The sequence below is a fragment of the Miniopterus natalensis genome, chromosome 1, assembly GCF_054644295.1.
Source record: "Miniopterus natalensis isolate mMinNat1 chromosome 1, mMinNat1.hap1, whole genome shotgun sequence".
In the NCBI taxonomy this organism is placed as follows: Eukaryota; Metazoa; Chordata; class Mammalia; order Chiroptera; family Miniopteridae; genus Miniopterus; species Miniopterus natalensis.
In genome coordinates, this window is record NC_142081.1 from 64834877 (window position 1) to 64850109 (window position 15233).

Sequence of the window (15233 nt, forward strand, 5' to 3'; positions counted from 1 at the left end):
TTTTTCTTTTTTTGAATGGGGCATACAGAACACACTCTTGCAATGGACTTGCCAAATTAATGCTATTTTCCATTCCTTCTACTTATACCTTCCATTCCTTCCACAGTATATTGAAAGTCTGCAGCTGGAAGGCTCTCTCTGGTTTCCCTGGGCAATTCTTCCCACAGTTGCATGTAATCCTTATCAAGAGCAATGGGCTGTTTCTAAACAACACAAGTGGAAGAAGTTAAAATATTGCTGTTAAATATAGGTGTGGGAGATCAGTGAAGACTGGGGAGACATGGCAACCCAACACAATGTGGTACTCAGGGCTGGATCCTGGAACAGAGATGGGGCATTTAATGGAAACATTGGTGAAATCCAAATAAACACTAGTAAGTTTAGTTAACAGAAATGAATCAGCACCAGTTCCTTAGTTTTGATGAATATATCACAACAATGTAAGATGTTAATGGGGAACTGGATAGGGGCTATATAGAGACTTTCTATACATCTTTTCAGCTTATGTAAATCTGAAATTATTCCAAACTAAACACAAACGAGCTCATTTTAAAAAAGGTGTGGGTGACCAAAGCAGCATTGTAGGAAATGTTAAAGGGACTGCTGTAATAATAAGAAGAAATAGAAAGAGAAACATAGGCATAAAGAATTAAAATGGCAATAAATAAGGACCTATCAATAATAACTGTAAGGACTTAAAGGGAGAGATTACAACAATAATACAGTCATAATCGTGGACTTGAACACCCCACTGACTTCACTGGACAGATATTCCAGACAAAAAGTCAACAAAGAAACAGTGACTCTAAATGGCACACTAGGTCAGATGTATTTAATTGATATTTACAGAACATTTCACCCCAAAGCTACAGAATATACATTCCTCTGAAGTGCACATGGGTCATTCTCAAAGATAGACCACATGTTGGGACACAAAACAAGTCTCTACAAGTTCAAGAAGATTGAAATCGTATCAATCATCTCAGATCACAATGACATGAAATTAGAAATCAATTCCACTTAAAATACCCCAAAACATTCAAACATATGGAGGCTAAATAGCATGTTCTTAAACAACGAATGGGTTACCAATAAGATCAAGAAAGAAATCAAAAACTTCCTGGAAACAAATGATATTGAACACAAATCCACCCAAAATCTAAGGGACACAATGAAAGCAGTCCTAAGAGGGAAGTTCATAGCACTGCAGGCCTACCTCAAAAAGCTAGAAAAATTTTTAGTAAACTATCTAATCCTACAACTTAAAGAATTAGAAAGCTCTCTTGTGAAGCCATCCAGACCAGGGCTTTTGTTTGCTGGGAGGTTTTTTTGTTTTTTTTTATTACTGCTTCGATTTCATCAGTAGTTATTGGCCTATTCAGGTTTTCTGATTCTTCCTGATTCAGTTTTACATGATCTCACTCATATGTGGAATCTAATAAACAAAATAGACTGAGGAACAAAATAGATCCAGAGACATAGACCCATGGAACAGACTGACGATTCTCAGTGGGAAGGGGAGGGTGGAGAAGTGGCTGGGGAGAGATTAATCAAAGAATTTAAATGCATATATGCTTAACCCACACAGGGACAGAGACAATAGTGTGGTGAAGGCCTAAGGGGGTGGGGGCGGGGTGGGGGAGATCCATGGGGGGAAAAAAGCAGGATATCTGTAATACTTTCAACAATAAAGATAAATTAAAAAATAAATGAATGAACAAACAAATAAATAAGGTGTGGGCAAGACAGATGTAAAAGACTGAGATTATGCCCAGCCGGGTGTGGCTCAGAGGTTGAACGTCGACCTAGGATCCAGGAGATCAGGGTTCGATTCCCGGTCAGGGCACATGCCCGGGTTGAGGGCTCGATCCCCAGTCAGGGGTGTGCAGGAGGCAGCCGATCAATGACTCTCTCATCATTGATGTTTCTATCTCTCTATCCCTCTCCTTTCCTCTTTCTGAAATCAACAAAGATATATTAAAAAAAAAAAAAAAGACTGAAATTATAAATGTCTATAAAGATTCTGTGGTGATATATGCAAGAGCCATGACTCCACTTTAAAAATACAAAAAGGAAACTACAGTTGGTCTATTATAGAGATGTGGAGTATGGAGGGAAGACCCACAAAACTCCACTCAACAGATCTGTAATTCAAGAAAAGGTCTCTGTCCTGAACCAAAGACAGACGAATGATACTATACTTAACTTGTTTTAAATTAAAGGTTAAGGAACATTATATCATTTCTATGATTCCTGAGTTGGGCCAATTTTGTTCCTTTATCCAACTGTATTGGATAAGAATTCTACTCTATAAAGATGGCATCAACATTGGGGGTTTTGAGGCACGGATTAATTCAAGAGCAGATCCTTGAGAGCCATTTAGAAAAAGAATACCTGAAATCCAAACCTGATATATTTTTACAGTTGACTTTTATACCCTGTAAATGGCCAGAATCCCAGGAATTTTTAGCTGTTCTAATGAACTAAGTCCAGGGAAGAATCCAATAAGCCTTACTGAATAAAGAGAACTGTAGAACACACTGAAATAGCTCAGTAATAACAATCACCTTAGAAACTCAGACTTGGAAATTACTTTTACAATCAGCTAGCACAACTACCCTCTCTAATGGTACCTGTCCTGCCCATCTATCGTAACAGTCTTCCAAGCAGAAGCGAGTGGGGCACCCACTACCTCTCAAGGCCATCAGTCCTCCCTTTGGGCAGCTTTAAAACTCCTCCTAAACCTTCTACCTATTTATTCTCACTTGACACCTTTGCCCATAAGGAAATAATCTAACTTCTCTCTAATAGCAAGGATAGCAATTATCTGAAGTAAGCTGAGTCTTCTCTACCTTTTATTCACTTGTTCATTCATTCATTCACTCACTCAACAAATACTGGTTGAGTGGCAGGTAGGTGGCAGGTACTGACCCAAACAATAAATATAAACTAAAAAGGTCATTAGATTCCTTGGAGAGGGGGAGGGAGAGAAACTTTACAAATAAATAAACAGAAAATAATAGCGGTATCAAAACTGTGGGCTATAGAAGAGAGAGACTCTTCAAAGTGGCGGCTGAAGTTTGGGTGGTCAGGGAAGGCCCAGAGCGGGGGATATCTACAATCAGGACATTCTAGGCAGAGGGAACAGCTGCAACAACAGTCCTAAAACAAGCTCACGGGGTTGGAACCCAACAAGGCCTGTGAGGCTGGAGTTCAGTGGCAGGAGGGGATGGGGTTCCACGGGATGAGACAGGAAAGGTAGGCGTGGGCAAATCGTGCAGAAACTTGTAAGGCATGGCTACAAGTTTTGAAGTTGGATTTTTTTCCTAGAACAATGAATATGAAGTAACGAAGTGGCCTGATCTGTCTGATGTGTGGAGCTTTGATTAAAGGGAGGGCAAGAGTGGAAGCAGGGATACCTCTTAGGAACCTGGTGCTGTGGCCCTGGTGTGGAGGTGGAGAGCCATAAACTCATTCAAGGAATGTTCTGATGGAAGGGTCAACAGGGTTTGCTGATGGACTGGATGTCGGATATAAAGGCACAAAGGGGGTCAGGAATAAGTATTTTCCTTTTGCTTATCATCTGCAAAGGGGTTTCCTTCATACAATCCCTCTCTCAAGTAACCAGTGAGGCGGGCAGGGGCACCCTCCTTTTTACACAAGGAATCTGAGGCGTGGAGGATGACACTACCGGCCAAGAATTACACAGCCTTTGAGGCACAAATTTGAATCCAGGGCTTGTGACTCAGACCTTTCCATGATAGCAGCTTTATTGCAATATTTTATGTTTCTTGTTTAAAAAAAAAAAAAAAAAAAGACAAAATAAATTCTATTTACTGTGTTGATTTATAAAAAAGGGTAGAAGTAAAGTGAAAACTGAGAGGAGGAAACCAGGACAACATAACTCATCCTTCCCACCTACAGATGTCACAATCAGGGCTTCAAAGAAAAACACAAACTTCTTCCATTAATTAAAGGGGCGAATCGGGTTTCAGTTTCCGTATCCCCTCTCCTTTCTGTACAGCTCGGCTTTGAAGGCATTCCATTTGGGAAATGTGTGACCTTTCCCCATCATGCCGCACTTAATTGAATGCTTTGCATCAAAAGTCACCATGCTAATCAACATTTTACACCCACTGCCTTTCTGAAATCCTTACCCCGGGTTCCTTATGTCTGTTTTGTTGAAATCATTTTACAAAAATAAATCATATCAAAGTTTTTCTTTTATTATTTCTAAAACTTTGCTTGCAAAACTAAATATTTTTAACACCATGGCAACACGGTCAGGACTCTGGCTAATGTATCCAGTCCGTAGCAGAGTTCAGACTTAGCACACTGCTACAGTGGACAAACGGCTGTGAAGGAGGACAGGGCCGAGAGATTAGGCACGGTCCATAATCATTCAAGGCCTGTCTTCTGGAGCTTCCTGAAAGGTGATAAACTAGCCAGCCTTGTCCTAGTGGGTCAATTTCCCCTCTCCTTTTAGGACACACCAATATGCACACGGAGCAAAATGCATGGCTCTTAATGAGATTAAGTAATGCCTCCCTCGCCTTTGCAAGTACTCCCTCATCTATCCGTTCATCTGACCCCTCCAATATCCCTCTGGGTTCAGCAGGCTCACTGAGGTTAAGTGATTTGTCAGTTGCATGGTTTATCACGTGGTTAGTAACAGGCAAAACTACGATTATAATTGTACCTTTTATATCCCAGGCCCGTACTCCTTTCCACACTGTACTAGCCTCCACTGCTGAAATTTAACTAAACTATCACAAATGCTGTGGGGTGGGGTTTTTCTTTTTTTTTGGTATATTTGTTAAAGTTATACATGCACATAGTTAAAAAAATTAATGAACTTACTATGTACTTGATAAAGAGCAGGTCCAGATCTCCACCCACACCCACCACACATGAGCCTCCCCTCAATACAGCGCTACCGTGACTTTCAGACTAGTACTCAGTGTTGACATTTTTATGACTTTGCAAAAACAACTCCCAGTCCCAGTTGATATATGTAAATTTTGGTTAATTCGCCTTCTCTAAAGCATTACCACCCAAATTGTCTCACCCTCAGAATATAATCTGCCCTGCTTTCTATGTGCTTATCACTAAATGGACTCCACACTCATTACTAGTTGTGGAAATCCTGTCAAAACATTCAGATAATCAGACTGCGTATTTCTCCAGCATCTTCTCCATGGTTCTTTTGACCTAATCTAATCTGGGAGGTTTGCTCTTCGTGCCTGGCTGTCATTCTGGGCTCCATGTCTATGGGGTAGCCCTTCACCTCCCTTGTCCACTGGGTTTTTTAATTTCCTGTCACTTTTTAAAAATATATATATCTTTATTGATTTCAGAGAGGAAGAATGGAAAGAGAGAGAGAAAGATAGAAACATCAATGATGAGAGAGTCATTGATCGGCTGCCTCTTGCACACCCCACACCGGGAATCAAGCCCGCAACCCAGGCATGTGCCCGGACCAGTAATCGAACCCCGATCTCCTAGATCCTAGGTTGATGGTCAACTGCTGAGTCACACCCGGCCGGGCTCCTGTCACTTTTGTCTTCTCATTTTGTAGTAAAGCACATTCTCTTTTTTATTTTTCTAAGCAAAATGCCATTTATTATCATTTCTATCTAGGCTATAAAATCTGGTAGCATCTTAGGATGGCCCCATGGGAGATACGTTTTTTGAGAACTTACATGTCTGAAAACACTTTTATTCTGCCCTCATATTTGATCACTAATTTGGTGGAATAAGATTCTGGAATGGGAATAATTTCCCCTAAGAATTCTGATCCTTGTCCAGTTTCCAACGTAGCTGCTGAAAAGGCTGAAGCCCTTCTGCTTCTGACTCTCCATGTGTAATTTGTTTCCACATCTCACCCCACCCTCTGCCCTTTTAGAAGTGTATGGCCTCTTCTGTTAGTGCTGAGCATTCTGGAATGCTCTACCATGGTATGGATCTGTTTTATTCCACTGTGCTGGAATCTCTTGAGGCCTTCTTAAATTAGGAGCTCTGTCCATGATGTTGGGAAATTTTCTTGATTTCACTGATTTATTTACATATGAACATATATGAATGCTTATGTATGCATAAGTATGAATTTATATGTGCTTGTGGTGTGTAGGAATCCTGTGATAAAAATTGGATTGTTTCTCACCTTTCTCCACTCCTGGAGTAGAATAAGCTTTCTTGATTGGCTAATTCATTTATCACTTGTCCATCTCCTTTTTATAAATTTATCTTTATTGTTTAAAGTATTGTAGATGCCCCCTTCATCTACCCCACCCCCAGACTTTCCCCATACCAATGTCTGTGTCTGTAGATTATGCATATAAGCACATAAATTCTTTGATTAATCTCTCCCCACCCACTTCCCCACCCCCGCCTTCCCTCTGAGATTCCTCAGTCTGTTCCATGCTTCTGTGTCTCTGGATCTATTTTGTTCATCAGCTTACTTTGTTCGTTATATTTCACATATGAGTGAGATCATGTGATACTTGTCTTTCTATGAATGGCTTATTTTGCTTAGCACAATACTCTGCAGTTCCATCCATGCTGTCCCAAAGGGTAAGAGATCCTTCTTTTTCATAGCTGCATAGTATTCCGTGGTATAAATGCACTACAGCTTTTTTATCCACTCATCTACTGATGGGCACTTGGGCCATTTCCAGATCTGAGCTATTGTAAATTGGGCTGCTATTAACATAGAGTGCATATATTCTTTCTGATTGGTATTTCAGGTTTCTTAGGATATATTCCTAGAAGTGGGGTCACTGGGTCAAATGGCAGTTCAATTTTTAATTTTTTGAAGAACCTCCATACTGTTTTCCATAGTGGCTGCACCAGTCTGCCATGTCCATCTACTTTTTGAGCTTCAAAAATGTTGTGCTTATGGTTTTCTCTCTCGTTCTGTGTTCTTGAGTTTATGCTTTTAAAGAACTGTCTCTTCTCTTGTTTTTGTAATTTCCAAGAGGAACTGAAATCTCACAAGAGTGTTCAATCTAAATGAGTATTCAGTTGGCCATCTTTTCTCAGAAATTCTCCCAAATTTTCCAAAGCCTTCCCCTCCCCTTCCTAGAGCCGTACTGCTTTTGGACAATGCTCAGGTGAGTAATTAAAGAGGATATTCACTCTCATGATGAGATCTAGTTTTTCTCTTTTCTCTCTCTTTTGAAGAATGCACACTCTCATGGAGAGAATGCCATCTCATGATGGTAGGCGGTAGAAGTCATTCACCCTGCAAGTTGGGGCTGGCCCCAAGCACAGAAGCAACAGTCTGCTCGAGCCCGCTCTCCTGTGTCTTCACAAGTCCTGGGAGGTTCCTGTACCTTCCCATCTATGTCAGAAGCCCAGTACAGGTAACTGCCACAAGTGGAAGAGAAAACAAAGGGTTCGAAAGCATGTGGGTTGCCTGGAGCACCTCTGTAGCGCTCTGCTATTTAACTGGCTAACCAGATCAGACCAGTTTGCTTATCTCCTGGGTCATGAAGGGACAAAACATGGGCTAGGTAACTGTGAGAGAGCTGAAGAGAGTGTGTATGTTGGAGAAACCAAAAGAGGTTGACAGGCAGATCACAGGACGATGGAGATGACAACAGGTAGATTAGCTGAGAGGTTAGGGGTGAAGAAAAGAAAAGGCCCAATTTCAATCCAATTATGTCCTGTAGTCCCTTTAGAAGGTGAACTAGAGAACTAAGTGGAGCTTATTCTACAAGCTTTCTCATTCTAGATCATATTAGTGCCTGAGGGGTGGGCCTACAAATAGTAAAAGAATAGAGCATGATGCAGTGGAAAGAGCATAAGCTTTGTAATCAAATAAACCAGTTTCAAATCTCAACTTACTCTGAAAATGCAGGTAGTACTTGTTTTGAAGTAGTTTTAACAAATAGAAATGATATAAGCAAATCTGCTGGTATTTAGTAATTGCTCATTAAATGGTAACTTGTCATTAGTGATGGTGGAAATGGACATGCACTGTACCCTTGAACATATTTACTGTGCCTGTGTCCACTGTCCACCCTTGCAGGAAAATTTTATTACTGAGATGGTTTAGAATTGCCAGCGCATAATGGTAATAAAATGTGAACCAACTTTCAGTAGGTTTTATTATTATTGTGAAATTCTAGACAGATTTATCAGATAAAAGACAGGATACCAAATTAAATTTTAATCTGACATAAATAAGAAATAACTTTTTTAGGGTAAGTGTGTCCCATGCAATATTTTAGACACACTTATGCTAAAAAAATAAAATAAAAAAATATGTTTCTCTGAAATTCAGATTTAATGGGGCATCCTGCATTTTCTTTAATAAATCTGGCAATCCTAAGTGTACCCCCATATTGCATACACTGGGGGAAGAATGCCTCATTGCAGCCACTACCCCCACCATTTGGTAGGCGCCCTTACTGTGTTTACTGTCAATTCAAAGGAACTGCCAACACAGACTTTCTTTAAATTGTTTCCTTTGCTTCCTGAGATAATATCAATAGGCAATCACTTTTTAAAAATTCTATTTTGGGCTCAACAGTACTGACTGACTTAGTGCACACTTTCATCCAAGTGTTGGACAGATACATAGATTCCTGGCAGGGGAGGAAATGGTTGCAGAAAGATGGGGGCAAAGAGGATGACGGTGAGATAAACTCACACTAAAAGACCTGGACAGTGGCCCTGTCCTGGGCACATATAGGAGACAGCTGATCGATGTTTCTCTCTCACATCGATGTTTCTCTCTCTCTCCCCCTTCCTCTCTCTCTAAAAATCAATTAAAATTAAAACAAAACATATTCTAAGGAGAGGATTGGAAAAAAAAAAAAAGAACTGGAGAGTGCAGCTGGGACAGAATCCTTCGCCCGCCCTCACTGGTACAAACTTGAATATCCATTAGTAGATCAGTAACACCAGTTATAAGCATTTCTCTTCCTTTCCCACAGTGAACTATTGATTAACTACGATAATAGGAGGAGGGCCGGATACCACACACACCCCAAATCAAAATTAAAAAACAAAAGTGCTCAAGGGCAAGATGAAGGGCATTTCTGCTAACTGCCCCTCCTGGCTTCCTCCACCATGAGGACACCAACACTCCTGCAGGCAGCATCCCTTCCAGATGCCATCAGTGCCCAGAGTCTCAAACCCCGTTCCACACAACTCCCCCGCTAGCACCTCATAGTATTATCTCAGCGATGCATTTGTCCAGACAGTTACATGAGCTACATGGCAAAGGAGAGGACTGTTTCCACCTTTCAGAGGAAACAATAGGTGGTCTATTGCTTACCATGTAGTTTCAAACAGGAAAGGTTTCCAATATGTAAATAGTATTATAGTGATTAATATTAAAAATACTATATTAACATTTTAAAAACCATGACTAATCCTCAGTCACACTAATCTACCTACCTACAATTGAGAGTTGACTATAACTTATGTTTTTAAACCTAATTTTAATTGTAAAAATTTCATGTGCATATCCAAATAGGCACTATTGCCACTACACCAGTCTTTCCCAAGGGCCATGAGAAATGTAAAAATGGTCTCATTTCATGTTTTTATATGTGTAGGTATGTGGTTCCTTCCCTAATTCCCCCTCTTTTAACTGATTGTATTGGTATGGACTGTATGACTCTAAATAGCATGTTAATATTTTTGGTGGGCCTTTAGAAGGGAGTGGAGCTAAATGAATGAATACAATCTGCCATCTTCATCTGGAAGACACACTGACTACAGTTTAGAAAATCTACCACCACCCTCAAAAAAAAAACCCATTCTTTCTTGAACTGTTACTTTAATGGATGTATGAATTTGTATCTTCCTATAATTTAAATTTTGAGTAGACTGTTCTGGTACTAACTAGTGTTAAACAAAACAGAGATTCATCTTGATGGTTTGGGGTTATCTGGTCACTGCATTAAAATAAGATCAGGATAGAAAATGCCTACAGATGCGATGGATATACTTCACTGTAAAGTTAGTTTAGAAATATTACTACTATTCAAACTTAGAATGAAAATTTTAACATATTGAATGCCTGGACTATGCATTTCACGCAGCATCTCATTTAAAGAAGGCTTTAAAAAGTTAACATTTTAGGATAAACATTTATCAGATAAACATGTACAGAGTGCTAACGGATATAAAAAAAGTCAACAGAGACTCTTGCCTTTCCAAAAATGTGTAAGTGTATTCCCAAATATTTCTAAATGGTACGTAAGAAAGGACATGTTCAAATATATAGTTTTAAATATTTAGAGAAAAGGACATCATTGGAATTATCTTAAAACACATACAAACTTGTATCTCAGCCAACATTCTCAAACAAGCTTGAATATCTTACATGGAGGGTTAATTACTAATTATATTTTCCCAATTTACATATGTAATAACAGAACATAGTTAGCTGATTAAATAGCCCACCCTTAATTATTGGGGATACTAAGTAACTTTTGTTAGCTAGTAAGGACAATTTATTTTTATTATTTTATTAAAATTTTTTTAAATTGATGAGAGAGAGACAATGATTTGTTGTCCCACTTATTTTTGCATTCATTGGTTGATTCTTATATGTGCCCTGGCTGGGGATGAAACCTGCAACCTTGGTGTGTAGGGATGATGCTTTAACCAACTGAGCTACCCCGCCAGGGCTATTTTTATTCTTAAGCTTTTCAGAATCTGTTGACTTCTCAACACCTATCTGAAGAGTTCTTGTCTCGTCTTCCAACAACAAAAAAAATTAACCTTCTTACTTTCGTAGCCAGAATGAATTTTTCATAATTAAATACTATTACAGGGTGATGTAAAACAAATGTGGACTTGGGAGTGGTGACACTAGAGTAATTTTGAATAACACTAATGCTATTCATTTGGCTTTCAGGCATTTAAGACATCAGAGAGGATGTGACCCACTGTTTGTTTACATGGGTAACAAACTCCGTAAGGGCAGTGCAGCCAGGGGGTACTAAGGGAGCATTAAAGGGCAAAGGCCATACATGTTCACCACAGCGCCTCCTGCTAAGGTCATCCAGTAATGACCACTTAACCAACAGTTGTGTCTTTATATAAAAAATAGGACAGTAATATCAACATCACTTCTTAAATTGTATTCCATAGAATGCATGTTCTGCAATGTATTACTAAGTATTCAGTGAAAAGGAAAAAAAGCAGTGTTTCATATTTTAAGTTGAGAAATGCTCCTTTAAACAGGGATAAATTGTTTTTTTGTTCTTTTTTTACTGCAGGACATTCCAGAATCTTTAATAAGTTCACATGCACTATGAATCCCTATGATATGATTTTAGGTTAGAGCACTTCCAGGTTTACTGGATTAGAGACTCTTTCTTTAGAAAGCACTAATTCACATTTCATGCAATACTGGCAAGTGCTAGTGCTAGAGAAATCCTACACCTATGGCCTCAGCAATGGTGTGCATGTCGGGGGGGGCAGGTGGGGATGACTGGTATTAACTGGCACAATCAAAAACACGCCATGGGTGTGTTTGTTTTCCGTTGCTACTATAACAAATTACCACAAACTTAAGTGTCTTAAAACAACACAAATATATTCCCTATAGTTCCCGTATGTTAGAAGTCTAACATGGGTCTCACTGGGCTGAAATCAAGGTGTTGACAGGCTGCATTCCCTTCTGGAGGCTCGAGGGAGAATCTATGCCTTGCCTTTTCCAGTTTTAGCATTCCCTGGTTCTTTGCCACTCCCTCCGTCTTCAAAGCCAGCAATGTTGCATCTCTCTGATCATTCTACTGTACTGTCTCCACTGGCCACAGACAAGGAAAGTTCCCAGGTTTTAAAGATTCGTGTTAAAGATCCATGTGATTAGATTAGGCCCACTTGGCTAGCCCAGGATAATCTCCCCATCTCAGTATCAGCAAAGTCCCTTTTGGCCATGTAAGGTAACATCTTCACAGTTCCAGGAATTAGGGTTTGGACATCTTTGGGAGCCATTATTCTGCCTACCACACATGGGATCATAAGAATACCTTCAGAATTTTGGCTAGCAAGGTCGACCAATAAGAAAGAGAGCAACTCTTCCTACTGTTTGCTTGATTTCCCCCCAACTATTACTTATAACATCACAGTATCAGGGAAATCAAAATTATTCTCTCATTAAGGGATGTAGAACAGTGAACAAAATATGGAGCATGTTCCCAAGCACCAGGAACTCGGTTCTGTCTTCAGGATGTAGAGAAGAGCGCACAAGAGCTCCAGGAATTCAATTCTCCACACACACTGCCAGCTGGCTCATCAACATCATGGGCCTGATTCCACAAGTTGTGCAGTTTCCAGTAAGAGGTACACACAAACCCTTAATCAGCTTTGTCGAAGCTTTCCTTACTGAGGTACTATGCATTCACGACCTCCTATGACATACATACTATAATTGTCCCATTTTACAGGTGAGGAGATAAATACTCTCTGTGGTTATGTTACTTGACACGATCTTACTTTCACCAAACCAGTAAAAAAATATGTATCTGATTGCAAAGCCTGAGGTCTTAATCTTATGCAACAGTGTGTGTATTTACTTCTACACCCCATCTCTCTTATACGACTTCCCCCTACCTCTCCCCAACCAAAGGGTCTCTATATATGGCTCCAGGAGTAGGAGTGTGTGTGTGTCCGTGTGTGTGTGTGCATACAGTTGCACTCACGCACCCATTCGGCGGTGCTCTTTCGTTTGTATCTTTATGAGGCTTAACGCCTTGATTACATGCCTTTCTGTTTTGATCTCTGATAAGGTATGGAGACTTCTGGGGAACTGGTAGGATATGTCATGACTACATGGCTTAGAGTCATATCTAGTTTTAAATGTGGCTAGGTCGTCACCTGGGAAGTAACTCAGCATGTTACGTGAGCACCGTAAACTTCGCTTCTTCTTCTTCTGAGAAATCGGTAAACGATACCTGCTTCATAGAGTCATTGTGAGGATTAAAAGAAATGATATATGAAAAGCACCTGACAGATAATAATAATATATTGTTATCAGATAAGTGCAATAAATTGAAGCTGATCCTATTATCATCAATTCCTTGCCTGTGTTTGCCTACATAAACGTGCCGCTCGAAGTTCTTGTCTCTAGGAAAGATGCTTATTGACGACCTCTGCTTCTATCCGTGACATCTGCTCGGCCAGCAGTCATAGTTTAATTCACATGCTATCGTTAAGGTGTGGTTCGTGCTACTCAAAACAAACCCTTCCAACGGGCCTTGGCTGCTGGGAGAACAGGGGGCCTGAGACTTCTTGAAATTTGCTAATCACATCTGGTTTAGCTTTAGACATTTTCTGGGGCTTTGCCAGCAGCCACGACATTTTAATGGCCACAATAAACCTCAAAGCCTCATCCAATCTTTGCTGTATGTGTGAAAATTATGCCCTCTTCAATTAAACATTCAATCTAGGCTCACACCCGGGCCTTACGGAAAGGGAGGTGAAAGCTGAACGGGACCCCGAGATGAAACGGGCCGCCAGGACTCTGGCCATCTTGCCAGATGGTATTGAGAAGAAAAAGAAATTCATTAGAGAACCAACGGGCTGCATTTTCTTTAAATATTTACTAGGTACCTTTCATGTGTTAAAAACACTGGCATCCCTAAAGATTAGCAGGGCGTTTTTGTTTAAATATTCAATGTGTGCGGGGGGGGGGGGGGGGGGGGGGGGTCCCAGTCCCCTTAGTCGCCTTTGCGGTGCTTCAGGTCCCTTGGTGGGGCCCGATGCAAAGCAGAAAACTAACAGGCCGTGCTCTGCCTGCCTGCAGAAGGCAGCTCCCCTGGCTTCAGAAGTTCGGTATTTCTTTAAAATTGACTGAGAAAAGTGTCAGTGGAGTACTGAGGGATCTGGAATGACAGCTGGGATTTCCCCAGAGAAAAATCAGACACCCCAAAGTGGGGAGCTTTGGGGGAACCCTGCCTGTCCGTGGTGTTCTTCATTCACTCTTCTCACCCCTTTGTTATTTGTCATCAAACACACAGAGCGTCAAGGGGAGGCGGCCGAGCCAGGACGCCTGAAAGGGGCAGGCCCGGGAAGGAAGACCTGAGAAGCCCAACGATCACACTCAGTCCAGGTTTCTGTTCAAAGGCCCAGGGTGCTAAAGGGGCCATGGGATGAGGGGACGGGCATTTGGGGACGGCCACGGAGCGAGCAAGCACAGGCCTGGCTGCCGCTGCTCACCTGCAGCCTCGGCCCCGATTCCCCGCTGGAGGGACAGAGAAGGCTGCTGCCCGATGGCTCGCTCCGCTTTCTTTATTCCAGTAAGAATCGAGCTCCGCATGTTCGACAAGGGTAAAGCTGTCTTTTGTGTTTTTGTGTGTTTTTTTTAGGAAGGGGAAAAGGGCAGCCACAAGTCCACATATCACATTCCTGAGCAAAGCATTCACTGGGTTGAATGCACGTTTTCAACCACTTCAACAGGAGGGGGAAAAATCCACACGTTCCTTTAAAAATAATTTACAAGGTAAAAATACTCACTTGTAACCACTATCCTTATTTAAGCAAGTTTTATGCCCAAAGTGAAAACAAATGGCTTTCCCTGCCACTAGGAGCAGATCTTTCCCACTTCCCTTCCAGCTCCAAGCTGTCCTCTGTCTAAGACTTGGGTTTCTGAGCACTCTTTCACAATAAACATTTTTTGAATGTTTATTTTATGTCTTAGTGTAAAAATATTCCTGGTTTAAGCTCTTCATTTCCTCAAGCTCTCCTTTTGGCGCTCTGGGCCCCATTTCCACATTAACACGCTCCCTAAATCCTCTGCAGAGCTCTTCAATTGGAGTTACACAGGCTCCAGCGCAAGTATTTATATTCTTGGACAAGGACATGTCTCCACAGTGAAAACACAGGATTCTAGAAATGCCAAAGGAAAATTCCTGCCCAAGAGAGGCATATTTTCACCTTTGAAAAAAACCCAAAGGGGCTTTCAGCATTTTGTTTTGGATAATTAAAAATGTAAATTAAACTAAAATAGAATACTATGGGGCTTGCCATCATTATTAGACTCATATATATAAACCAGATATATAGGAACATGCGTGCATGCGCGTGTGTGTGTGTATAGGTGTGTTGGTGTGTGGGTATCGGGGGTAGGGGGGGGTGTGTGTCGAGGGGGGGTAGGAGAAGAGAAAGGCAGCATAGTAAAGCTGTTTAGAAAATGCATGAGTTTCAATCAGATAGACCCGATCAGAGCTCAGTAAATGTTTCGCACTGGCTGTGTGAACGTAACT

The 15233-nt window shown here is 40.9% G+C and overlaps 1 protein-coding gene across 2 annotated transcripts in view; it reads right to left on the reverse strand.

Moving 5' to 3' along the window:
- The window catches only part of FMN1 (formin 1), a 341600-nt gene that overhangs the window by 92004 nt on the left and 234363 nt on the right, over nucleotides 1-15233 (reverse strand). The window lies entirely within an intron of this gene.